The sequence below is a fragment of the Bos taurus genome, chromosome 4 (genome assembly GCF_002263795.3).
Source record: "Bos taurus isolate L1 Dominette 01449 registration number 42190680 breed Hereford chromosome 4, ARS-UCD2.0, whole genome shotgun sequence".
Lineage (NCBI taxonomy): Eukaryota > Metazoa > Chordata > Mammalia > Artiodactyla > Bovidae > Bos > Bos taurus.
The window spans coordinates 8,863,969-8,889,130 of NC_037331.1; positions in this window are offsets into that span (position 1 = coordinate 8,863,969).

Here is a 25,162-nt window from a genome sequence, read left to right on the forward strand (position 1 = left end):
GTGGCTTACAGAACTGGAAGATAACACATTTGCAATGTGTTAGCCTCTAAATATGTGGTGATTTTTTTATGGCAGCAGTAGAAAACTCATATCAAGAGTTGATGAGAACATGCAGCAACCGGAAGTCTCAGAGATTCCGGTGGGAGTGTAAAATGGTACAACCACTTTAGAAAACGGTATGACGATTTATTATACAGTTAAATATAAACTTACCACGTAACTCAACAAAGCTACTCTTAGGCATTTACCCAGAAAAGAAACTACATATCCACAGAAAGATCTTTACATGAATGTTCATAGAAGTTTTATTCATAATAACCCCAAATTGAACATAATTTAAATATCTATCAACAGATGAGTGGGTGAATTTATACATTGTGGTATACTCATGCAATGGAATATTATTTAACAATAAAAAGGAAGAACTATTGACACACAAAAAAACATGGATGAATCTCAAAAACATTTATCTGAGCAAAAGAAGACAGACAAGAGTACCCACTGGGCTTGATTTTCCCCCATTTATATGAAGCTATAGAATAAGCAAAACTAAACTGTAGTGATAAAATTTTATTATTTACTGTATGTAAATTATATTTCTGAACTCCCATATTCATTTCTCTGAAGTAATAGGGTAAACCAAGTCAGAGGTTCCTGGCTGCACAGCAGAATCACTTGGAAAGCTTTTAAAAAGCACTGATATTCAGAAAAAAGTACTAATATTTGGTTTACATGCCCAAAGATTGTCATTTTAATTTCCTCGGTTTGGGGCTTAAGCACTGTCATTTTCTTCAGAAACTTTTTAACTATTTCTAATATGCACTGTGATAATCAGAGCTTTAATAAAGTTATTGAAGGAAAAGTCTGCAATTTTGTCTCCATGGAAATGGCCTCTGGTCTTTAGGAATAGCATCATTGGTAATTGGACTATGGCTTGGAAATTTTGAAGATGTTGGAAGAGTTGCCCAGAAAGATGTAATAGGTGATACAGAGTTTGCCATAATATTAGATGGAAGTCTTTTTCTATGAAGAATAAATATTCAATAGCCAGTCTCAGTTGTCTTCACCATTATCCCAAATGCAGTAATGTTCCCTTTGAGGGCTTCCCAGGTGGCACAGTGGGTAAAGAATCTGCCTGCAAGGCAGGAGACACAGGAGACATGGGTTTGATCCCTGTGTTAAGATCCCCTGGAGGAGGCCATGGCAACCCATTCCAGTATTCTTGCCTGGAGAATCCCATGGACAGAGGAGCCTGGCGGGCTACAGTCCATAGGGTCACAAAGAGTCAGACGTGACTGAAGTGACTGAGCATGCATGCAAATAGATGTAAAAGATACATCGTCTGACTTATAGAAACCACCTTCTGAGAAGAAATAATCAGAATATACTTGAATATTTTAAAATTTTGAATTCATTTTGAATTTGTACTAGTTCAAATTTCCATTTTTACGTAACAGACCTAATTGGCTAAAAGCTGGCTATTTCTCTCCTAATGGCCTGTCCAAGAGGCAAGAGGCAATTTACTTCAGCTTCTAGACTCTTAAAATGATTGAAGCATCTACGGAAGAACCTTCTCTGCCAGTTCTCAGTGAATCACCAGGAAGACTCATGAGTTTCATGCTTTGAAACTAGTCAACAATTCAATCCAAGTCAGCAATTTAAAAAATTATTTTTCTTTGTGGATTATTCAGATGCCATCTCCCTTATTTCTTTGGTTGTTTGATCACCATTTGTCTGCTTCTCCATTGGAAGAGAGGCTTGGATACTTGAGGGAAACCAGATCATAGTTAAACAAATCTGTTCATTTGTGGGAAGAAGTAAAAACTGTTTCTTAAACAGTGGTTTCAGAATTATTCTAAAATCACTGATGACAAGCTATCTGCATCTTGACACTTTTGATGTGAGTAATGTGTGTGTGTGTGTTGAGGTGGGGGTGGGGAGAGAGATGGTTATGATAAACAGATTTAACAGTTCAAACCTGAAACATAAGACTAATTCTATTTTTAAAAGCTGGTGTTTGCTGAAGTAGTTTTTTTTTATTATTATTATTTAACCTGCTACCTCTTAGTCATGGAGTAGCTATGAGCACAAGTCAATGTCATTCTTTTAAAAATTATCCCAGTGGGGGCAATAGGGGCCTTAGGAAAGAAAACCCACACTTGTACAATAACATATGGCCTAACAAATTCACAATTGAGTGACTTTTCTTACAGCTGTGGTTCAAATTATAGGCATTTCAGATGCTTGATGGTGACTTTAATTTACTGTGAGGAAGTGTATGCTGAGCATCTGGAAGGACATGATTTTACTTTAATCATTTTGATTTAGGTGACAGTAATTACAAGTATCATCATGGTCTATGGAAAAAACATTGATTTTACTGTTAGTTGCCAGGGCTTGTTTCCAGCTTCCACCTGGGGTATCTTTTTTTCTTGGACCGAGTCGGGTTAAATCACCCTTCTGAAAGTTTCTTTGTTATTTAAGTGCCTGGCATGAGCATGGATTCGTAACAATGGAACAAATCTGTGAATCTGTTTAGCCATACTGATAACATGTTAAAAGATTAAGAGTAGTGGTATTTAAGGGAACTTTAAAAAGCAGTGTTCATCTGACTTAGCAAGTTTATGGCTAAATAGATATAGCAACTTGAAAGATCTTGGGGTAACAAACTGTTTCTGTGTCTGACTCTGCCAGTAGTTTTGTGAAAAGCCCCACTAGGGATCCTGCCAAGAAGGCCTTAAGTGTAGGATGGGGCAAATGCCTGGCTCTCAGCTCTTCAGTCAACCTATTTTCTGTTCTAAAGGCATGAAATAGAAAGGTTAGAATAATCATTTAATTCTAAATCCAAAGAAGAGGTTTAAACTCAAGGTCAAAATATCTCAGCCAACCAGAGGCTTTTCAAACTAGAGGGAAGATCTAGGAGATATGAATACACATACTTCAATATGGAGACATAATTAAGAATGCTTGGCACTTTGTAGATACTCAGTAAGTATTTATTATGTGGTTAACATGAGAATCCCAACCCATCAAAACTTCCTTAGAAACTGTTTGTCCAACAGTTCTAGCATTTAAACCTATCTTACAAATATGAGCAAGTCAATGGTTTAAAAAAAATAGGTAGAGTCCCCCAGAGACACTTCTCTACCGGTTCTGCCAGTATCATACCTGTGGGCTCTCTGAGTCTCATATTTTTTATCTGTAGAATGAAGACCCAAAACATAGTTTCTTTCTGCATCCCCAGATTGTGGTAAAGATCAAAGGATCAAATAGCAATGCTTCATAAACTGAAGGATGTTGGAAAATGCAGTGTTTTCTCTATTATTCTATTTCTGTTTTCCCATAAAAGATTCTTTACCAGTTGGGCTACCAGGAAATCCCTGCTGGCTCAGATGGTAAAGAATTCGCCTTCTATGCAGGAGAGACGAGTTTTATCCCTGGGTCAGAAAGATACCCTGGAAAAGTAAATGGCAACCCACTCCAGTATTCTTGCCTGGAGAATTCCATGGAGAGAGAAGCCTCGAGGCTACCAGCTATGGGGTTGCAAAGAGTCAGATATGACTGAGCAACTAACTTTCACTTTCACTTTTCATAAAAGATGCTCCCTTTGTCTCTGCTCCCCTCCCACATACCTACTGATAAAGGTACTTGAGATCCACGCATTGCATTTCTTCTGGACTTTACAAGTGACAGTGCTTTCAGTCATGGGATTGTTTAGGAAGTCTGTACTTGATTATTTCAGGAATGATTAGGCCCATTCCTATTCAGTTGGATTTGTTTGCTCTTGGGTTATCTGCTTTGAAGCAATTTCTCTTTTTATTTGCAAAGGGAGATAGCGGAAACTAAAGGACTGCTGCTGCTGCTGCTGCTAAGTTGCTTCAGTCGTGTCCGACTCTGTGCGACCCCAGAGACGGCAGCCCGTCAGGCTCCACTGTCCCTGGGATTCTCCAGGCAAGAACACTGGAGTGGGTTGCCATTTCCTTCTCCAATGGATGAAAGTGGAAAGTGAAAGTGAAGTCGCTCAGTCGTATCCGACTTAGCGACCCCATGGACTGCAGCCTACCAGGCTCCTCCGTCCAAGGGATTTTCCAGGCAAGAGTACTGGAGTGGGGTGCTATTGCCTTCTCCGAAACTAAAGGACACCAACATTATATTTCCTTAGAATTAGGGACATGAGAGACTTCAGCCTGGACCCTGCTGTTATCTAAGCAAACGAAGAAAAGTTTAGTGGTTATGAGAGACTACAACTGCAAACAGCAAAGCTGGGCAATCCTTGGGTCCCTCTTCATTATTCTAGTGTAATTAATTTGTAATAAAAATGTTTCGAACTTAGAAGGGTTAAAGGCCTTAGTTGAAATGGGGATGATCAATTTCCCCGCCCTTCCTATTCTCTTTTTCCCTTGGCATCTGACAAGCGGCATGCATATGTGTGTGCTCAGTCGCCTCGGTCGTGTCGAACTCTTTGCGACCCCGTGGACTGTAGCCCACCAGTCTCATGGAATTCTCCAGGCAAGAATACTGGAGTGGGTTGCCATGCCCTCCTCCAGGGGATCTTCCTGACCCAGGGATCAAGCCAGTGTCTCTTTGTCTCCTGCATTGGCAGCTGAGTTCTTTACCACTAGCACCGCCTGGGAGACCCTTGAGAAGCAGGGTTAGCTGTGAATTCCCGGAGCCTACAGTGAAGACATTTAGTGCTGTGGACTCCTCGCAAATTCGTGGTTCTGTCCTTCAGATTTATTCTTGTGGAACCCATCAAAGACAGATCTTTATGAAGAAAAACTCTTGTATTAGATGCTTTTAATATCTTGATTATTTAAAAAATTAACAATTTTAATATACTCAAATTAGAGTATATTCTGGACAGATAAATTAAGGAATACTTAAGGGGATTTCTGTCATAGGAATTTGAACTTCATATTCCTCAGATAAAGAATTCATGGTGGCAGTCTCTCAATATAAATTCCCTATTCAATTAGATTCCCAATCATAATAATTCCATTCACCTTGCCAGTGTGTGGTTTAGAAAAGGAATATGACTCAATCTCAACCAATGGTCTAAGGGGAAAGGTCTGCTAAGAGGAGCAGGGGTTTCCAGGAAAGGCTTCTTTGCGCCTAAAAAGCTCATGAGGAAGATGTGTGCGCTTTATGTCCTGTGGACAGGGTTGTGTCCAGATGTCATGCTCAGAGCTGCTGTAACCATATTGACATTCACCCCGGGGATGAGCACAACCAGAGGCCCTGCAGAGCTAGGGGAGCCATCAGAGTGGAGAAAAGGCTCTGAGAAACCGCGTTCCCAGGAAATAATAAGTTATTTAAACCTCCTTCAATAGCGTTTTCCTAAGAAGCTGTAGTTGAAATCACCTAAACTGAAAATTTGGGTGACAGGAGCCCTAACTTTATCATTGATAATCCATGCTTACATGCTCATCTCTGAAATCGTTTCAAAACATGTAATTTGCTGATACATGGCCAGCCCCTATAAATTTGCCTGGAAGGAAATATGGATCTCAGAGCAAAGAAATAATAATTTTTATAAAAGCTCTTCTTGAAGAATCTACTCTGCTTGCTTCAGGTGGGTTGGTTAAAGGATAAAATTAACCAGATGAAAGTGGAGGGAAATCAATCAAGTCTACTGAGTGCCCAGCCCCCTACCAGGAATTTAGGTAGGTAAATTATTTGTATTATTTTCATGAGGAAGACCGTTTGTACTCAATTATCTATTTCTAAAGGAAGTATTTTTAATTCCCAGCCTGATAACTCTTACTTAATAACTCTTACTGTTAATACTTAGTGCAGAGAATGTGCTTGATGAATTTGTGTTGACTTTTCTTTGCTAGCCAACATGAAGGCAGCTAGACAATGCCAAAATCAGCACTAAAACTATTTCTCATGAGTAACAGCAATAATATTCTTTTCCTTTACAGAACCTTTAATCCAAGAATCTTGAGCCTATATAAACATTTGTTCAACAATATACTCAGAATCTCAGTATTTGGTTCTTGGGGAAATTCAACTAGTTTGGAGAATATGGAAATAAAAATAGAACCCAGAATCTTGACTCATAATGGTCTTTGAACACTATTGTTCCCACCTAACCATTCAAGGAAAATAAAAAATTACAGAGGTTTCAGCAGAATAAACAACTAAGCTTTTCCAACCCCAACTGATGATTCATTATTTCTCTTGCCTTTTAAGATTATATTTAATTTTTTCATTTTAATTATATTTTATTTGAGACACTGGGAGCTCTGAATGCCAAAGGATGGGGAAATAGAGCTGATTATGACTATCTCAATATCTTGGATCTACAAAAAAAAAAAATTGGCAATATTTGATGAATAAGGTTTCTTTGGATATTTACAGAGCCTCCTGTTGGACTAAAGTACTATCAAAACAACCTTTCTCTTGGTTCTCAAATAATTCTCTGTCTAAATTGAAAGCAGGAAGAAAGTCACGGAATCAAATTTTGGAGGACTAAAATGATGACGCATTAAGTTTCCAATATTCTGGGGTTCAGCAGATTATGAAGAGAACTTTGAACTCCACTATTTGGGATTTAGGATAAGTCAGCAGAAGGTAAGTAGGAGTTTAAGAAAATTTATAGTGAAACTAAGATTTCATGACTTTATATTTAATAGACAACAAACTCTCATTGAACACAAACATAAATAGTCTGATCATGAATTAATCATTTCCAAATAAAACTAGACCCACCAGGGTCTCAAACTGACAACATTTTGATTAATTCATTGTTGGTTGACTGATGATTATTCTATTTTGATCCACAAAGGGTTTGACCTGAAGTATCTTCTTAGAAAGTAATCAGATCAGATCACATCAGTCACTCAGTCGTGTCCGACTCTTTGCGACCCCATGAATCACAGCATGCCAGGCCTCCCTGTCCATCACCAACTCCCGGAGTTCACTCAGACTCACGTCCATCGAGTCAGTGATGCCATCCAGCCATCTCATCCTCTGTCGTCCCCTTCTCCTGCCCCCAATCCCTCCCATCATCAGAGTCTTTTCCAGTGAGTCAACTCTTCGCATGAGGTGGCCAAAGTACTAGAGAAAGTAATAGTACTGCATTAAAAAAGCAATTTTATTTAACTCATTCTGTTTGTGTATCCCTCCATTTAGGTCTATGTTGGCCAGGGGCGTGATTCTGTCCAGCACACAACTAGTCAGTTCTCAGAAAGCAGCTTGACACTGAAGACCCTACGAAGATATTCCCACATGTCCCAGAAGCTGAGTTTACAGGGGGAGAAAAAATGCAGATTTTCCTTTAGTTCACATTTTATGCCTTTCACCAAATTTTATTCTCAATCATCCTTGACAAGGACCTACACTGCAGCTGTGATGTCATAATGCAAAATAGACACATTAAAGCTGAAGCTTAACATGGAAACCCAAGTACCACAGGAAACAGATCTAGATTTAAAATGTGTCACCACTTACATTTCAGTGGAGTGTCAAATTGTGTGTATTATTGCGTGTATACATTTGTCCTTTTTTTTTTTTTTTTTAAGATTAGGGTTAGGGAACCGCAGCACGCCAGGCCTCCCTGTCTATCACCAACTCCCAGAGTCCACCCAAACCCATGTCCATTGAGTCGGTGATGCCATCCAATCATCTCATCCTCTGTCATCCCCTACTCCTCCTGCCCTCAATCTTTCCCAGTATCAGGGTCTTTTCAAATGAGTCAGCTCTTCGCATCAGGTGGCCAAAGTATTGGAGTTTCAGCTTCAACATCAGTCCTTCCAATGAACACCCAGGACTGATCTCTTTTAGGATGGACTGGTTGGATCTCCTTGCAGTCCAAGGGACTCTCAAAAGTCTTCTCCAACACCACAGTTCAAAAGCATCAATTCTTTGGCACTCAGCTTTCTTTATAGTCCAACTCTCACATCGATACATGACCACTGGAAAAACCATAGCCTTGACTAGATGGACCTTTGTTGGCAAAGTAATGCCTCTACTTTTTAATATGCTGTCTAGGTTGGTCATAACTTTCCTTCCAAGGAGTAAGCATCTTTTAATTTCATGGCTGCAGTCACCATCTGCAGTGATTTTAGAGCCCAGAAAAATAAAGTCAGCCACTGTTTCCCCATCTATTTCCCATGAAGTGATGAGACCAGATGCCATGATCTTCATGTTCTGAATGTTGAGCTTTAAGCCAAATTTTCACTCTCCTCTTTCACTTTCATCAAGAAGCTCTTTAGTTTTTCTTCACTTTCTGCCATAAGGGTGGTGTCATCTGCATATTTGAGGTTATTGATATTTCTCCCGGCAATCTTGATTCCAGCTTGTGCTTCCTCCAGCCCAGTGTTTCTCATGATGTAATCTGCATATAAGTTAAATAATCAGGGTGACAATATACAGCCTTGACGTACTCCTTTTCCTATTTGGAGCCAGTCTGTTGTTCCATGTCCAGTTCTAACTGTTGCTTCCTGACCTGCATACAGGCCTCTCAAGAGGCAGGCAGGGTAGTCTGGTATTCCATCTCTTTCAGAATTCTCCACAGTTTATTGTGATCCACACAGTCAAAGGCTTTGGCATAGTCAATAAAGCAGAAATAGATGTTTTTCTGGAATTCTCTTGCTTTTTTGATGATCCAGTGGATGTTGGCAATTTGATCTCTGGTTCCTCTACCCTTTCCAAAACCAGCCTGAACATCTGGAAGTTGATGGTTCACGTACTGCTGAAGTCTGGCTTGGAGAATTTTAAGCATTACTTTACTAGCATGTGAGATGAGTGCAATTGTGCAGTAGTTTGAGCATTCTTTGGCATTGCCTTTCTTTGGGATTGGAATGAAAACTGACCTTTTCCAGTCCTGTGGCCACTGCTGAGTTTTCCAAATTTGCTGACATATTGAGTGCAGCACTTTCACAGCATCATCTTTCAGGATTTGAAATAGCTCAACTGGAATTCCATCACCTCCACTAGCTTTGTTCATAGTGAGGTTTCCTAAGGCCCACTTGACTTCACATTCCACGATGTCTGGCTCTAGGTGAGTGATCACACCATCGTGATTATCTGGGTTGTGAAGATCTTTTTTTGTACAGTTCTTCTGTGTATTCTTGTCACCTCTTCTTAATATCTTCTGCTTCTGTTAGGTCCATACCATTTCTGTCCTTTATTGAGCCCATCTTTGCATGAAATGTTCCCTTGGTATCTCTAGTCTTTCCCATTCTATTTTTTTCCTCTATTTCTTTGCATTGATTGCTGAGGAAGGCTTTCTTATCTCTCCTTGCTATTCTTTGGAACTCTGCATTCTTTCCTTTTCTCCTTTGCTTTTTGCTTCCCCTCTTTTCACAGCTATTTGGTTAATTCATCAATCACAGAATATGGTCAATTCATCATAAATATAACATGCTCCTTTGAAAAGATTGTGAATTATACAGTTGTTCAATATGGTATTCCAAAATTTTTAATTACAATGGTGGTTGATAGTGTCAATCAATCTACATATTTGCTGTGTTCTTGTGTAGCTTATTGGTTCTCAAACCGTGATACAGGTGGGCCATCAGATCAGATCAGATCAGATCAGTCGCTCAGTCGTGTCCGACTCTTTGCAACCCCATGAATCGCAGCACGCCAGGCCTCCCTGTCCATCACCAACTCCCAGAGTTCACTCAGACTCACGTCCATCGAGTCAGTGGTGCCATCCAGCCATCTCATCCTCTGTCATCCCCTTCTCCTCCTGCCCGCAATCCCTCCCAGCATCAGAGTCTTTTCCAGTGAGTCAACTCTTCACATGAGGTGGCCAAAGTACTGGAGTTTCAGCTTTAGCATCATTCCTTCCAAAGAAATCCCCGGGCTGATCTCCTTCAGAATGGACTGGTTGGATCTCCTTGCAGTCTAAGGGACTCTCAATTATCCATTTAATAACTACAACTAATCTTTAAGGTACTAATACTTACCAAACTTTAATGTAGGATCAAAAATGAATATATACCACTACCTGGGAGAATTGTGAAAATACTACTCCTTTTATGTTTTTTATATGCATAAGGCTAGATTTCATTCATATGTAATAAATTAAATGACACACTGTAGCGGATAGAATGGAAGAGTATATGTGAGAACATAGTTATCCTTTATTAAATTATATTTATAATAAACAGATTATTTTTAAAATGTAAAAAAAATCAAGATATAAACAACTGAATTGGACCAAGTATACATGATAAAATTATCAAAATTTTAAGAAATTCCTATAAGCTATCCCATTTAAGGGGGTTTGTGGATAATAAAAAATACTCACACTCTACTTAGCTGTTTGAAATGGTTGAGCCAACTTTACTACTGTTCCATGCAGGAAATCCAAATACCAACAAACCAGGTTCTCTGTAAGTCTCTTCATTATTATGCTCTCTACTAAAACAAAGTACTTTATCTGGCATCAAAATTTTATTAATACTCTGTTCACACTGCTCTTGCAACAAACACTTCTTTGTGTATGAGTTTTCCACATGGGGTGCAACATATACCATTAGAGGATGAATATATTGATGCAAGTAAAAAAAAAAAAAGGCAAATTAATTCCAGAACCTAGTTACAAATAAAAGATACCATTTCCTTATTTTTGAAATGCAACTTGTATAAAATGTCACACTGGCTTTATTTGTGGAGGAAAAGCATGCTGCAAGTTCATAACTGACAATTTTTCTAGCTTGACATTTTGTTCATTGCAAAAATGCTGAACAGAATTGTGGGCAACTTCTTTCCACTGCTTCTGGCTAGTCCAGTCAGTACATCTTAATGTTACCATTGAAGATGAATGAACCACCCAAGGTTTTAGCAACTTGATTCCAAAAATCTCTGTAATGTTTTGGTAAAAACGCAAAGAGCCAAAGTTTGAAATTTCCTGGATCAGAAAGAATACGCTTTCCCAGGAGGACTTGAAGTACTTCCTTTTTCTGATTGAGTTGTTATTCTACAAACCCTCCTTGAAAATCTTGGTACCCCTGCCAGAAATTGGAGAATAAAAGGAAGACACGGTAAACCCTTCTTAATTGTTATCCATAAAAATTGTCATAGGTACATATTTCACTGAGTAATTATTTGCTGGAACATCTGATCCAATAGAAGAGACATTTTTACACATAAGATGATTTCACTCTCAATCAGCACATCTAAGCCAGTCTACTTCCACAGTTCAGACTGAAGCTGAAGTAAAACTTTTTCCAAGTAACTGGATAAAATGCAAAAATTAAAGCAAGTATAATGGTTATGCAGGGCACAAGCTGAATGAATTCAAGATTTGTGTGTGTTTATTTTTATTGAATTGGTGGGTAACAGTTTATGAGGTTAGACTTAGCTCTGGATATTTCCATGGATGCTGACAGAAACAGCATACTGCCCCTAAAATTCTGATACGACATTCATTCTTTGAAAATAGCACACACTTTTTCCATCACCTTGCAGCCCAGCACCCGATGTATATAGGGCAATTCACAGATAATAAATGGAGGAATAAAAAAGGAATAAATAGTGTTGACTTTTTGGTAAATGAAGCCTTCCTTCTCTTGGAAGACATAACTGTTCATTTTCATACAGAGTGCTCAGAAAGAAAAATAGAAATTAATGGAAAAGATTAGTTCTTTAACCCCATTTTAAAAAAAGCCTAGATTCCTCCTGGAATATAAAAACTAAACTCCTCTCTGGAATTTAAAAATTGGTTTTGAAATACCTTTGTCCCCAGCATTTTGGAATTAAAGCAGTATTACACTGCGTCCTGGTCTTCCCTGGTGGCTCAGCAGTAAAGAATCTGCCTGCCAATGCAGGAGACAGGGGTTCAGTCCCTGGGTAGGGAAGATTCCCTGGAGAAGGAAATGGCAACCCACTCCAGTATTCTTGCCTGGAGAATCCATGGACAGAGAATCTACTGTCCATGGGGTGGCGAGAGTCTGACACAACTTAGCAACTAAACCACCACCACCATACTCATATGAGGGATCTGGGATGTTTTTTCCTCTCTACTGATGTTAATTGCCACCTACCTAGTAAAATTCTAAACCCATAACCTTTTATTCCTAACATGTATCATTCCTTCTATAGGAATTATCCTGAGGAAATAATGTCTATAAATTCTGGCTATAATAGTGTTATTTATAATAGCCCCAAATTTAAGGCATAATAAATATCCATAAATGTGATATGGAAGATAATCAAAGATTTACAGCAGTCAGATAAATGCTCAATGAAGAAACCCTCTGAAACCCAATAGGAGACCTTTGTGGTGTTTTAACTTAACATCATCCCACCCAACCCCCTCTAGTATAATGACAGTCTTAAGGGCAACAGCCTACATCTCTGGTATGGATTCCTGGTGCTGGTGAAAACAAAGAGGACTTTATTCCCAAAGAATCTATTCCTTTTTATGCAAATAGATTCAGTTTTCCAATTAAAAGACATTGGCAGAAGGAATTTTTTTAAAAATGATTCAACTATACAACTATACTATAGTGTCTATAAGGGACTCACTCACTTCAGATTCAAAGGCACAAACAGGTTGAAAGTAAAAGCATGGAAAAAATATAGTCCATGCAAATAGTAACCAAATGAGAGCTGGAGTTACTATATAAGTATTAGGTAAAATAGATTTTAGGTCAAAATTATTATAAGAAACAAAGAAGGACGTCGTGTGTTGGCAAAAGGGTCAACGCACCAAGAAGACATAAACATTGTAAACATGTGCACACCTGAAAACAGAGCCCCAAGATGAAGCAGAACTTGACAGGCTTGAAGGGAGAAATAAGAAGTTCCATAAATAGCTGGAGACCATTATACCCTACTTTGAGTAATGGATTAAACTATTAGACAGCAGATCAATAAGAAGAGAGAGGACTGGAGTGATGCTGCAAACTAGACCTGAGACACATGCACAGAACATTCCGCCCAACAACGATAGAACACATACTATTGTCAAATGCACTGGGAATATTTTCCAGGGTAGACCATGTATTAGGCCACAACATGGGTCTCAGCACATTTTAAACGAATGAAATTATACGATTCTTCAGACCGCATGGAATGAAACTACAAATCAATAACAGAAGAAAAACTGTAACTCACAATTATGTGGAAATTAAACAACACATTCTTGAATAACCAATGGGTCAAAGAAGAAATTATATGAGAAATAAAATACTAATTGAATGAAAATGAATCCAAGGACTCTGAAGGATGAAATGGAATCACTAAAACTAATGTAAAAATATACATATTCACATGGGAAGATGATCACATTACAGCAATTTTAAAAAAGAAAAAGGTCAGCTGAAAAAATGTAGATGGGCATAGAAGGATCCCATTAAAATACCTCATACATGCATACTCACACAGCAGAAAAGTATGTGAACAGATCATGGAAAATGTCCACTATAAAGATCTTTAGTTGATCACTTTTGATATTATGTTTATCTTTCTATTTCTCTGTATTTTCTAATAATATGTATTGAGTTATTTTAAATTAAAATTTAATGACAAGTAAAATTAAATGAAAAATAAATGCTAATATGAGGAAATAATTGCACATGTGGTTTTTGGATAGAATTATTTCTTTAGTTACTATCCTTTAAAACATAAATTCACTGAAACAAGCAAATGAAGAAAAGGAAGTAGAGATGATTTAAAACCAGCAAAATATTCACAGGCATAAAATTATTACATGATGCAGACTTTTGAAGAATTTTATAATCTGAATATTTAGCTACTGCCTTGATCTCTCTTTGATATGATTTACAGTTGGGTAACTCTGGTTTCAAGGAGAAAGTAAACATACCCTCGCATTAAGAAGCACTATTTCAGGTGAGTCATTATTTCACAGCTACCAGTACTAGAAGCAGGCATTTCAAGATGATTGATTCTCTGGGGAAAAGAAAGGAATTTCCCCTTTTTGACAACCTGGGGCTCTTTAGGACTCTCAGCAGTGCTTGCCTTGTTTCGCATTGTTGGAAATCCCACTTGGCATTAGATTAGATTCAAAGATAAAAATGTTATGGGAATAAAACATTCAAATACCTTTTCTTCCTCTGGAGCCTTATCTTTATTCTAATATGAGAAAACTTTTATCATCTCCAAGTCATGTGTAAATTTGTTAAGGAAAAACTCAAGACATAAAATGTAAATCAAATCATAAAATATGGACATAACTGGCAACAGAAAAGCAAGAAGAGGCTCCTTTTGTCTCTGTTTCTGACAAACACGGATTATCTTTATGAAAGAATTAAGCTTGAGGACTACTCTGCCCCGTCACAGAACAAGCAGGGAAACTGACAGTGCTTTTTTCTACTATTTTCCTGTAATATCAAATGTTATTCAGTGGGAAAATTTGTTAAGATTCCAAATTTTAAAAGGCACAAGGATAAATAAAGATTAATTTATGTTTGCAAAACATTCAAAATTTCTCAGAAGAAATCCAGCTCCACATGACCCCTGACATGACTTAGCCTCGCATCCTGTTTCTCACTAGCTTTGTTCTCAGAGAAAAGGACCTCGTCTTTTTCCCTGAGCCATGATGCTACCTTTTCTAGTTTGAGCTAAGTGATGGACCTTCCCCATTATTGTATGTGAAGTATGCCGTCCTCTCCAGCCACAAGCAGGAACTTCTTAATGTGTGTTAACTGTATTTTATACTTATTTTAAGACCAACAGTAAAATGAAATTGCATAAATGAAGGAGGGGGAAAATGACAATTTATAATGTCTCAGAGCTACTTAGAGAGAAATTACAGATTTCCTCCTAGATATGGGTCCCTGAAAATCAAGACCAAAATGATCTGGCTTTCTCTGTCCAGAGGATATCTATGACTTAAACTGATGGAAAAGGAGCTTCTGAACTGAAATTTTTTGCTTGTTTTTCGCCACTCTCATTAGATTATATATACTTTCATAGGCAGAAACCTTTCCTCAAACATATTCCAGTGCCCTATGTGTATTAGACTCAATGAATTTTGTGAATTCATGTTTCTAATGATTCCTTGCAGAGTTTGGAATCCAAATAGGCACTGGGAGGAAGATCCAGCCATGAGACCAGCACAGGCTCCTCTCTAATTGCCAGTGTAATGCCAGCTGAATGAGTGCAATCCCAGCTGAAGAGGTCAGTAGCAAAATCAGATCTGGGCTGAAGCTGGCATTTTATCCCCCTACAGACCCACAGCTCTTTAATACTCAATCCACTAGCGTTTGCTTATTTCAGTTTCTACCACTACCAAAACAAGACAGTTTTGATTGATTTCTATTCTCTTTCTTAGAAATCATAAGTGATATTAATTTATTTTTTGTCCTTCATTTTTTAAATTTAAAAACATTTTTTAATTGAAGGATAATTGCTTTACAGAATTTTGTTGCTTTCTGTCATACATCACCAAGAATCAGCCATAGGTATACGCGTGTCCCCTGCCTCCCAGACCTCCCTCTCAGCTCCCTCCCCACCCGCCACCCTTCACCCTGTCGCAGAGCCCCTGTTTGAGTTCCCTGAGTCATACAGCAAATTCCCATTGGCTATCTGTCTTACACATGGTATTGCAAATTTCTATGTTACTCTCTGTACATCTCCCCTCCCCCCTCCTCTCCTCCCCCCTTGTCCAGAGGTCTGTTCTGTATGTCTGTTTCTCCATTGCTGCCCTGAAAATAAATTCATCAGTGCCATCTCTTCAGATTCCATAAATATGTGTCAGTATATGATATTTATATTTTTCTCTCTGACTTAACTTCACTCTGTATAATGGACCCTAGTTTCATCCAACTCATTAGAACAGAATGAAATGCATTCCTTTTTATGGCTGAGTAGTATTCCATTGTACATATGTACCACAGCTTCTTTATCCATTCATCTGTCGATGGACATCTAGGTTGCTTCCATGTTCTAGCTATTAAAAATACAGCTGCCGTGAACATTGGGGGTACACGTGTCTTTTTCAGTTTTGATTTCCTTGGGGCATATGCCTAGAAGTGGGATTTCTGGGTCATATGGTGGTTTTATTCCTAGCTTTTTAAGGAGTCTCCATACCATCTTCCATGGTGGCTGGATCAGTTTACATTCCCACCAGCAATGCAAGAGTGTTCCCTTTTCTCCACACCCTCTCCAGCATTTATTGTTTGTAGACTTTTTGATGATGGCCCTTCTGACTGGTGTGAGGTGGTATCTCATTGTAGTTTTGATTTGCATTTCTCTAATAATGAGTGATGTTGACCATCTTTTCATGTACTTGTTAGCCATCTGTATGTCTTCTTTGGAGAAATGTCTCTTCAGGTCCCTTTCCCACTTTTTGACTGGGTTGTTTGCTTTTTTGATATTGAGTTGTCTAAGCTCCTTGTACATTTTGAAAATTAATTCGTTATCAGTTGTTTCCCTTGCTATTATTTTCTCCCATTCTGAGGGTTGTCTTTTCACCTTGTTAGTAGTTTCCTTTGCTGTGCAAAAGCTTTTAAGTTTAATTAGGTCCCACTTGTTTATTTTGTTTTTATTTCCATTACTCTAGGAGGTGGGTCATAGAATATCTTGCTTAGATTTATGTCATCGAGTGTTCTGCCCATGTTCTCCTCTAAGAGTTTAATAGTTTTGCATTTACATTAGTGGTCTTACATTTAGGCCTTTAATCCATTTTGAGTTTATCTTTGTGTATGGCATTAGGTAGTGATCTAATTACATTCTTTTGCACATAGCTGTAGTTTTCCCAACACCACTTATTGAAGAGGCTGTCTTTGCCCCATTGTACATTCTTGCCTCCTTTGTCAAAAATAAGGCATAGATGCATGGGTTTATCTCTGGGTTCTCTACCTTGTTCCATTGGTCTATATTTCTGTTTTTGTGCCAGTACCATAATGTCTTGATGACTGTAGCTTTGTAGTATAGTCTTTCTCAAGACTGCTTTGGATATTTGGGGTCTTTTGTGTTTCCATATGAATTGTGATTTTTTTTTTGTTCTAATTCTGTGAAAAAAGCCATTGGTATTTGATAGTTCAGTTCAGTTCAGTCGCTCAGTCGTGTCTGACTCTTTGCAACCCCATGAACCACAGCACTCCAGGCCTCCCTGTCCATCACCAACTCCCAGAGTCCACCCAAACCCATGTCCATTGTGTTGGCAATGCCATGCAACCATCTAATCCTCCATCGTCCCCTACTCCTCCTGCCCTCAGTCTTTCCCATATGGATAGCATAAAATCTGTAGATTGCATTTGGTAGTATAGTCATTTTCATAATATTGATTCTTCCCACCCAGGAACGTGGAATATCTCTCCATCTGTTTATGTTGTCTTTGATTTCTTTCATCATTGTCTTATAGTTTTCCGTATACAGGTCTTTTGTTTCCTTAGGTAGGTTTATACCTAGATATTTTACTCTTTTTGTTTCAACCATGAATGGGATTTATTCTTTAATTTCTCTTTCTGATTTTTCACTGTTAGTATATAGAAGTGCAAGTAATTTCTGTGTATTGACCTTGTATCCCGCAACTTTGCTGAATTTGCTGATTGGCTCTAGTAATTTTCTGATACTATCTTTAGGGTTTTGTATGCACAGTATCATGTCATCTGCAAACAGTGAGAGCTTTATTTCTTCATTTCTGATCTGGATTCCTTTTATTTCTTTTTTTTTTTTTCTCTCTCTCTAATTGCTGTAGCCATAATTTCCAAAAACTATGTTGAATAATAGTGGTGAGAGTGGACACCCTTGTCTTGTTCCTGATCTTAGAGGGAAAGCTTTTAGTTTTTCACCATTGAGAATAATGTTTGCTGTGGGCTTTTCATATATGGCATTTACTATGTTGAGTTAGGTTCCTTCTATGCCCATTTCTTAAAGAGTTTTTATCATAAATGGATGTTGGATTTTGTCAAAGCTTTTTCTGCATCTGTTGAGATGATCATATGGTTTTTATCTTTCAGTTTGTTGATATGGTGTATCATGTTGATTGATTTGCATATATTGAAGAATCCTTGCATCCCTGGAATAAACCCAACTTGTTCATGGTGTATGAGCTTCTTAATGTGTTGTTGGCTTCTGTTCGCTAGAATTTTGTTGAGGATTTTTGCATCTATGTTCATCAATGATATTGGCCTGTAATTTTCTTTTTTCACGTTGTCTTTTCCTGGTTTTGGTATCAGGGTGATTTTGGCCTCATAGAATGAGTTTGGAAGTGTTCCTTCCTCTGCAATTTTCTGGAAGAGTTTCAGAAAAATAAGCATTAGCTCTTTTCTGAATGCTTGATAGAATTCCTCTGAGAAGCCATCTGTCCCTGGGCTTTTGTTTGGGGAGTTTTTTTTTTTTTTTTCCCTTTTCATTATTGCAGTAAGTTTTATTGATCAATGTCTCAGATATATATCATGCAAATAAGTTATCTTAAGATTTTATTTTTATTTGGCTGCACTGGGTCTTAGTTGCAGTACTTGGGGTCTTTGTCACAGCAGGGGAGATTTTTGATCACTGTTTCAATTTCAGTGTTTGTAATTGGGTTGTTCATGATTTCTATTTCTTCCTGGTTAAGTTTGGGAGGCTGATCTTTTCTAAGTATCTGTCCATTTCCTCTATGTTGTCCATTTTATTAGCATATATTGCTCATAATATTCTCTTATGATTCTTTGTATTTCTGTGTTTTCTGTTGTAACCTCTCCTTTTTCATGTCTAATTTTATTTATTTGATTTTTCTCCCTTTTTTTCTTGATGAGTCTGAATAGTGGTTTGTCAATTTTGTTAATCTTCTCAAAGAACCAGCTTTTAGTTTTATTAATCTTTGTTATTGTTTTCTTCATTTCTTTTTCATTTATTTCTGCTCTGATTTTTATGATATCCTTCCTTCTGCTGACTTTGGGGGTTTTTGTTCTTTTTCCAGCTACTTTAGATGTAGAGTTAGGCTGTCTATTCAATGCTTTTCTTACTTCTTGAGCTATGATTGTATGGCTATAAACCTCCCTCTTAGAACTGCTTTTGCTGAGTCCCATAGGTTTTGGGTCATCTTGTTTTCATTGTCATTTGCTTCTAGGAATCTTTTGATTTTTTTTTTTTAATTTCTTCAGTAACCTCTTTGTTATTTAGTAATGTATTGCTTAATCTCCACGAGTTTGTGTTTTTTGCTGTTTTTTCCCTGTAGTTGATATCTAGTCTCATAGCATTGTACTAGATACAATAGCATTGTATCTGACTACATAGCATTGTAGTCAGAGAAGATACTTGATACAATTTCAATTTTCTTAAATTTACTGAGGCTTGACTTGTGACTGAAGATGTGGTCTATCCTGGAGAATATTCCATGTGCACTTGAGAAGAAAGTGTATTCTTCTGCATTTGGATGGAAAGTCCTGAAGATATCAATTAGGTCAATTTGGTCTAATGTTTCATTTAAGGTTTGTGTTTCCTTATTGAGTCTGTTTTGATGATCTGTCCATTGATGACAGGGGGGTGTTAAAGTCCCCTGCCATCATTGTGTTGCTGTTGATCTCTCCTCTTATGCCTTTCGTGTTTGCCTTGTGTATTGAGGTGCTCCTGTGTTGTGTGCATAGACACTCACAACTGTTATGTCTTCATCTTGGATTGATCCGCTGATCATTATGCAGTTTTCTTCTTCGTCTCTTATGATATTCTTTATTTTAAAGTCTATTTTGTCTGAAATAAGGATCGCCACTCCAGCTTTCTTTTGGTTTCCATTCTCATAGAATATCTTTTTCGATCCTTTTACTTTCAATCTGTATGTGTCTCTAGGTCCAAAGTGGGCCTCCTGTAGGCAGCATATATATGGGTCTTGTTTTTGTATCCATTCTGTATCTTTTGATTAGTGCCTTTGATCCATTTACATTTAAGGTAATTATTGATACATATGTTCCTCTTGGCATTTTCTTGATTGTTTTGGGTTTGTTTCTGTAGGTCTTTCCTTTCTCTTGTATTTACTGGCTACGTAAGTCCCTTTAGTACTTGTTGCAAGGCTGGTTTGGTGGTGCTGAATTCTCTTTAATTTCTGCTTGTCCGTAAAGTTTTTGATTTCTCCATTAATTTTGAATGAGATCTTTGCCAGGTATAGTAATTGTGGCTGTATGTTTTTCTGTTTCAGTACTTTAAATAATATATCCTGCCATTCCCTTCTGGCCTGTAGAGTTTCTGCTGAAAGATCTGCTGTTAATCATATGGGTTTTCCCTTGTATGTTACTTGTTGCTTTTCCCTTGCTGTTTTTAATATTCTTTCTTTGTGCTTAGTCTCTGTTAGCTTGATTAATACGTGTCTCAATATGTTTCTCCTCGGGTTTAACCTGTAGGGGACTCTCTGTGCTTCTTGGACTTGATTGACTGTTTCCTTTTCCATGTTGGGCAAGTTTTCAGCTATAATCTCTTCAAAAATTTTCTCAGTGCCTTTCTTTTTTTCTTCTTCCTTTGGGACCCCTGTAACTTGAATATTGGTGCATTTAATACTGTCCCAAAGGTCTCTGTGGAGAAGGCAATGGCAACCCACTCCAGTACTCTTGCCTGGAAAATCCCATGGACGGAGGAGCCTGGTAGGCTACAGTCCATGGGGTCATGAAGAGTCGGACACGACTGAGCGACTTCACCTTCACTTTTCACTTTCATGCACTGGAGAAGGAAATGGCAACCCACTCCAGTGTTCTTGCCTGGAGAATCCCAGGGACAGAGGAGCCTGTCTGGCTGCCATCTATGGGGTCGCACAGAGTTGGACACGACTGAAGCGACTTAGCAGCAGCAGCAGCAGCAGCAGCAAATGTCTCTGAGGCTTTCCTCAATTTTTTTCATTCCTTTCCCTTTATTGAGCTCTTCAGCAGTTATTTCCACCATTCTATCCTCCAGCTCACTTATCCATTCCTCTGCCTCAGTTATTCTGCTATTGGTTCCTCCAGGTGTGTTTTTAATTGCAGTAATTGTGTTATTCATCTCTGTTTGCTTATTCTTTATTTCTTCCATTCTTTATTTCTTCTTGTATTTATTTCTTCTTGATGATTGTATTAACTGTTAAATGCTTCTTGCATTTTCTTCATTCTATTTGCAAGTCTTCAGAGCATCTTTCAGAGAAGGCAATAGCAACCGACTCCAGTACTCTTGCCTGGAAAACTCCATGGATGGAGAAGCCTGGTAGGCTGCAGTCCATGGGGTTGCTGAGGGTCGGACGCAACTTAGCGACTTCACTTTCACTTTTCACTTTCATGCATTGGAGAAGGAAACGGCAACCCACTCCAGTGTTCTTGCCTGGAGAATCCCAGGGACAGGGGAGCCTGGTGGGCTGCCGTCTATGGCGTCACACAGAGTTGGACACAACTGAAGTGACTTAGCAGCAGCAGCAGCAGCAGCAGCAGAGCATCTTTACTACATTATTCTGAATTCTCTTTCAGGGAGATTACGTATTTCCTCTTTGTTTATTTGGTCTTGTGAGTTGCTACCTTGCCTTTCATTTGTATTGTATTTTTCTGTCTTTTCATCATCTTTTTAAATTTTTTTTTTTAACCTGCTCCACTTGAGCTCTCCTTTTCCCAGGCTTTAAGGTTGTATTGCTTCTTCCTTTTGATTTGTGCCCTTGGAGGGAAATGTTGGTTGGATGGTTTGTGCTGATTTCTTGTTGGGGGTAATTTGCACCTGTGTTCTAATGGAAGGAGGTCAAGTAGATAATTACAGAAATACTGGGACATACACACACACACTTCCACACATACAGTTACAACCAAAGTGTTCTAAAGAAAAGAGTACAGGAGATTGACTTGGCCAGCAAAGGAAACCAGAGGTGATCTCAACCAACTGAAAGCAGAGTTACCTAACATTCAATCTGGAAATCTGAGCATGAGCAGAAGGCCAACTGGGGAATATAGCATAGAGACCTCAACAATTTAACTTACTTGGTGAAGGAAGAAAGAGTGAAGGAAAGGGGGAGAATAAAAAAAGAGAGAGACAAGAAAGAGGAGAAGGGAGGAAAAAGAGGAAAGGAGAAGAGCATTAAAAAAATAAAAAGAGAGAGAGAAAAAAGAGAAAATAGAAAAGCAAAGATGAATAGATATGTGTGGAAAAGATTTATATATATTCAGGAACAGCTACAGCTGGTAAAGAACAGTAGGAAAAGCAGTTGAATGTATCCAAAACAAAACAAACAAAAAAACTCTTCAAGAAAAAAGAAAAAAAAAAGTGAGAAAGAGAAAAAAACCTAAAATGAATTTTTTTTTTTTTGACAAGAAACACAAAGAGGAAAACTCCACAGCACCACAAAAGGCTAATATGGAGGTAGAAATATGTAGGGGGAATAAACCGTGTGATTTACAAGGGAAAAAAAAATCTTAAAATGAATTTCTTTTTAACAAGGAAAATTCCACAGCACTGGAAAAAGCTAATGTAATGGTGGAAATATGTTGGGGAATAAGCAGTGTGATTTAAAAGAAGAAAGAATCTTAAAATGACCTCTTTTTATATAAATATATCAATGGAAAACAAAGAGGAGAACTCCACAGCACTGCTAAATGCTAGTGTGAAAGTGGAGATATGTTGGGGGGAATAAACAGTGTGATTTATAAAAGAAAAAAAAAAAAGAAAAATGCAAAAGGAAGAATACTTTTTAAAGGGTTTTCAAAGTCGTAGTTCTTGGTTGTGGAGTCTGATCCTGTGAATGAGCGGTTGGGTTAGTGGCCTGTGATGTTTTCCTGGTTGCTAGAGCTTGTGCCTGTGTTCTGGTCGATGGAATTGGATCTCCTCTCTCTGAAAGGCACCGCAGTGTCCAGTAGCAGGTTTTGGAGTGTGTATGGGTTCAGCATGCCTTTGGGCAGTGGTTCCAGCTTTCGCGGTAGGCGCATCTATTTCCGCAGCTGCTTCAGAGTGGCTCTCTCAGCATAACTGCAGTGCCGCCAGTCCCCTCCTTGTCCCTGGGATCATTGCTGGTGCTTCTGTCCCCTATCCCGCCCTGCGCTGCTGGCAGAAGCTTGCTAGGTAGGCGTTTGTGTAGACCCTTTGCATCGCGGGGACTTGTGTGGGCTTCCCTCAGCCCTGTAAGCTCACCCTCTGGGTCGCAGAACTATGTGCACTTGACTCAGTGCCCGAGGCCCACCCTCTGTGTGCACTAGTTTCAGCTCCCTGGGCTGGCCTCTGCATGGCGGGGCCAGTGGGAACTTGCTTTGGCCCCCACGCCCACCCTCAGCATCACGGGGTTTATGTGCACTTGTTCATCTCACTGCCGGCACTCTTTGTCACGGCATTATTTGTTCTTTCCACTGTGCTGGCTGTTCTCCATTTTTAAGTAACATAATCCAATAAAAAATTGGAATACAGAATTTGAAAAATTGGAATACAGAATTGGACAAGAATATTCTTGTCCTTCGTGTTGAGGACAAGAATAAACATTTCAGTTAATATCAACTGAGCTGCATATGATAGAGTGTAGTATTGGGTATATTTTTCCATCTGTTGTTCTCAACCTAGCATTCAGAGATATGAGATGTATACTCACTCATTCAGTGAGTACAGAAACAGTGTGCATGACACATAATAAGGTACCTTAGTCATGAGTGCTGATTATAAATTAATAAGTAAACAGATCTTCTAGCATAGGTTTGGGTACCATTAAGTGAATCTACCTTTTAACTCTATTTTATCCCAGTGGCAGGTTTGTCTATTCCATACTGTTTCACAGTGTGCCTTGATACAAAGCAGAGTATCAGTTCAGTTCAGTTCAGTCGCTCAGTAGTGTCCGACTCTTTGCGACCCCATGAATTGCAGCACGCCAGGCCTCCCTGTCCATCACCAACTCCCAGAGTTTTCTCAAACTCATGTCCATCGAGTCGGTGATGCCATCCAGCCATCTCATCCTCTGTCGTCCCCTTTTTCTCCTGCCCCCAATCCCTCCCAGCATCAGAGTCTTTTCTAATGAGTCAACTCTTCACATGAGGTGGCCAAAGTACTGGAGTTTCAGCTTTAGCATCAGTCCTTCTAATGAACACCCAGGACTGATATTCTTTGGAATGGACTGGTTGGATCTCCTTGCAGTCCAAGGGACTCTCAAGAGTCTTCTCCAACACCACAGTTCAAAAGCATCAATTCTTTAGCGCTCAGCTTTCTTCACAGCCCAAATCTCACATCCATACATGACTATTGGAAAAACCATAGCCTTGACCTGATGGACCTTTGTTGGCAAAGTAATGTCTCTGCTTTTTAGTATGCTATCTAGGTTGGTCATAAGAGCAGAGTATGGAGCTTGTATTATTTTTGGCAGATGCCAGAATTAGAGCTATTACTTCTCCTTTCTGGACTACAGACACTGATTCCTTTTTATAGATGCAATAAGATGGAAATTGCACAATCCCAGAACACAGACACTAGTCAGAGTTTTAATAGCCCTTTATTTTTTTATCAAGTAGAATGCCAGATAATACTGACATATATCTTTCTCTTCTTCCAACTCTCCACTGAACGTGAGATTCCTCAACAATCTGAACTGCTCTGAGTCTCAGAGCTAGCACTAATCTCTTATTGATCTCAAAAGTATCCATGATGAGGGGAACACCAGAAACAACAGGGGGAGTTTTCACCCTGCAACTAAGTTTTTGCAGTCATGGCTGAGCGACTGAATTACAGGGAGTTTTCTAATCTATGAACATAGTACGTATCTTTATTTACTAAAAAATTCTTAATTTTTCCAAAGTTGCCTATAAAATTTCTTGTAAGCTTGTTACTAAGTGCATTGTTCTATTTATGCTTGTTTTGAATGGGATATTTTCTTCTAACACATTTACTGACTGGCTGTTAATTATGCTTAGGAAAATATTATTTTTGTTCTGTTTGGGTTTTTTTTTTGGCAGTAGTCTTTTGGAGAATAATTTTATTGAAGAACATTTTATTTGCAGAAAAACATATGGCTCAATACAGTTTCACAAACTCAATACCGCACTGAGGGCGAGAAAAGGTGCTTCTTCTGTTCTCCTTTCCCACCACTGCCTCCACCGGAATAACTGCTATCCCAACACTAAAACCATACAACAACTTTGCCTGTTTTTGAATTCATATAAATAGAATCATACATTATGAACTGTTTTGTGTCTGGCTTCTTTTATCCCATGTTATGTTTGCAAGATTCATCCTTATCCTGTATAATTGACATTTATACATTCTTTTTGCTGAATAGAATTTTTTTTACTAATATACCACAATTTGGTTGTCCACCCTATTTTTATGGGCATTGGTTTGAAGCTATTAC